The 3,216-nt window shown below is 36.0% G+C and overlaps 1 long non-coding RNA gene across 3 annotated transcripts; it reads left to right on the top strand.

Moving 5' to 3' along the window:
* The first annotated feature begins 519 nt into the window (after nt 1–519).
* On the top strand, nt 520–2,929 carry LOC121467678. Of its 3 annotated transcripts, none has more exons than XR_005977763.1 (3): nt 1,576–1,850; nt 1,902–2,124; nt 2,762–2,929. It is a non-coding gene; the product is annotated as an uncharacterized LOC121467678 (long non-coding RNA). The 3 variants fall into 3 exon arrangements; XR_005977762.1 differs by having other exon boundaries at nt 1,579–1,850; nt 1,925–2,124; XR_005977761.1 differs by having other exon boundaries at nt 520–2,124.
* Nucleotides 2,930–3,216: the final 287 nt, after the last annotated feature.

Below are 3,216 nucleotides of genomic sequence, written 5' to 3'. Positions count from 1 at the left end.
GTTTCGTATCCTTCTTGCATTACTGATTTTTCCGGAAAGATTCGATCGTCATGGTCGCGGCATTATTAGTTATGCTGAAAGTTATTATTTACTGATGTAACTATTTTGAAATACAGTCGACGCAATTCGGTTGAAACAAATGACGAAACCGAAAAAAAAATTTGTCTGCATTTTGAAGACTAGTACGCGATCAAATGGGACAAACGATATTCTATGTCCTTCTCCTGGCTTTAAGCTACCCCCAATTTTCAGCCAAATCATTTCAGCCGTTCTTGAGTTATATATAGTGTAACAAACACGACTTTCTTCTATATATAAAGATTTAAGGTCAATGAAACTCTGGCTTTCTTCTGTTGTTATCCAACATTCTGCGCTCTTAAAATCTGTGCACAAAAAAAAGTGCGACAACAGTAAAAACAAAAACAAATTTGCCCAAATTCTTTGAAGATTTTGGGATAAAGTCGGATAAAGATATGCGTATTATTCAGGTTTTGTGGGACAGGTACCAGTACCATGAGGTGATAAGCTAAAAGTCTGGACCAACTAATGATCACGGTAGATGTTGTTAGCCAATCGTGGGAAATACGTTGTGTATAGGACAAACAGAGTTGGAACAAGAGCGCTACCTTAAGGAATTCCAACTTATATAATTAAGACGTCTAGTAGACACTATTGTAAAGGTACGACTGAAGTAACTCGTGAGTGTATTCCGGCAAAATCTGTATGTTTTTGTGCATCAAGGCCTCGGTCGGAAGCCTGTGCGTCATTAAGGAACATCGCACTAAAGTATTCCCGATATTCGAATGCAGTCCGTAGTTCTGATATTATTCTGTTGACTTGCCCTTTGGTTTCATGGCTTTCTCGAAGGCCAAATTGATGTGGCGGGATTACATTGTGCGGTTTATAGGTTTATGTGCGTCAGAAGGCATATTTCTAGCAGTTTTAAGAAACACAAGAGTAAACTTATTGGTCTGTGTCATTACGATTGCCGATTTTTTCTCTTTCTTGAGAAGATGGGGAAGGAGTTGAATAACTCCCCACAATTAACGCAAGCAGTGTAAGCGATCATACAGGTTCAGGCCTACTAGTTGCCAGATTCGCGGCGATTTCGCCCGTAGTAACGGTAGTGCGGCGAGAAAGTATCGTACCGTGTGCACAAAGACGGACAGGAAGAGTCCGAAAAAGGCAGCAATAAAAAAGAGCGTCGGAATACCGTGAGCAAAAAGAAAAATAACGGGCTAAAGGACAGCGGCGCATTCAGAGACGGCGAAGAATACGTCAATATAATACATTGCCATTATTAGCCAGAGGCCGAGGTTTACGTCGGCAAATAGAATCCTTATATCCTTGCATCCCAACCTTCTTTGCATTCTCGCTTGTCAGTCGGACACGTTGTTTATAATATTGGTGGGACGAAAACAACGAAGTTAATTCGTTTCAAGAACTAACAATGCACAGTTCGGAAGTTCAATTATCAATTTTAGAGTAATTAAGTTACCGTCTGGAGACAATTATGGCAACATCATTTGGCTAAAACCTAATTGACTACGTTTACGTTTCAGTACGATGGTCAGTGTTGGGGTGTATCTAGGTACTTGTACCTAGGTATGTACCTAGGTAATTTTTTTCGGTATCTTTTACCTTACCTAGGTAAAAAAATATTTGGCTACCTTTTACCTTACCTAGGTACGATTTTCGTTTACCTTAAGTTTTAGCTATGTAAGGTATTTAGGTACTTCCATACGTGTATGTAAATATTGTGCATATTAGAAATAGCCCTGCTTCACAGCAATGCAATCGAAAACTTAGAAATATGATAGTTCCACCACTTACTCACAGAGGTCTTTATGGTAAGAATGCAAAAATATTTTCCGTTGGAATTTGGTATAATGCTAAATTAGCAATGCCGTTGCTACCTAAACAGTGCACTTTTGTCGATGACATTGGTTCCTAGAAAACGTCACAACAAATCTTAAAATGAGAAAAGAAGACGCAGAAAAAAAGGAACTACCATTAATTTTAAATGGTACTTTCTTTTTACCGGACGGGAAGTGCAAACTGTGTGTGAACCAAACTATCAAATTTGATGAAAAGTCAACCGGCAACTTGCATAAACATCTGAAGGTAAGTGAACTGTGAAGTGAATTGATAATTAATTTTCGCGCGAAAAAATGCATGTGCGTAGACATGCACATGTGCTTTTAAACATATGTATATACATATGTGCTTATTCATACATTTATGTGGTGCAGTCATCAATGTGAATATGACCATATGTATGTATTTATGTATAGATTGTGCCTATTTCATTAAAACATTTAAACAATCATAGCATGAAGCAGCACGATTCCCGCAATTTTTTTAATGCACCTTCGAATTATTTGAGTATGTGAACAAGCACATATTTATGTATGCATCATATATGTATGAATATGTGCTTATTGGAGTGTATGTTTAAATGTAAATGTGCATATCTATGCACATGCATTTTTTCGCGCGAAAATTATTTTCCATAAGTTTAAATAATCTAAAAGTGCATTTTAATAAGAAATTGACGGATACATACATATGGTCATAATTTTATGGACATTGATGGGGTGGTCATTCTTTATTTTTATTTTTTATTTTCCACCAAAAAATGTAAAACTATTTTTTTTATTAAACCACATTTTTATAAATATATGTATGACTAAGCACATAATAATGTTTAAATTAAACAAGTATAATGAAGACATTAAAACATTATGACACTTTTTTTCAGAGGGTTCACCCGAACAGTTATTCTTCGTATGAAGCTTTGAAAGCGAAAAATTCAAAAATAGAAGTGAAAATTTCCGGTGATCTCAAAAAAAGAAACCAATGTGACTTATGTTTATATCTTTGTATCTCAGAAAAAGAAACTGATAATAAAAATTTCAAATTTAAAAAATTTTTAACTTGTAGTTTTTACCTTTTACCTTTACCTAGGTACAGAAGAAATTGCATACCTTTTACCTTACCTAGGTACAAATATTTGCAACTACCTTTTACCTTACCTAGGTAAAAAAAATGGTACCTGTCTCAACACTGACGATGGTATGGTAAACAAGTCAGTTGCAGGGTTTGAATGATGATGAAATGAACAGGCCTTGTCATTGTCGCTAAGGGTCTGGCTGCCTGAAGAGTTTCTTATAGGGTTATAGGTTTCTTTGATTTGGGTGAGCAAGGGATGCTTTT

This window comes from Drosophila elegans, unplaced genomic scaffold, assembly GCF_018152505.1.
Source record: "Drosophila elegans isolate 14027-0461.03 unplaced genomic scaffold, ASM1815250v1 contig_5, whole genome shotgun sequence".
NCBI classification, from domain to species: domain Eukaryota; kingdom Metazoa; phylum Arthropoda; class Insecta; order Diptera; family Drosophilidae; genus Drosophila; species Drosophila elegans.
The sequence above is the reverse complement of the archived record's forward strand: the minus strand, read 5'-3'. Positions and strand labels throughout refer to the sequence as shown.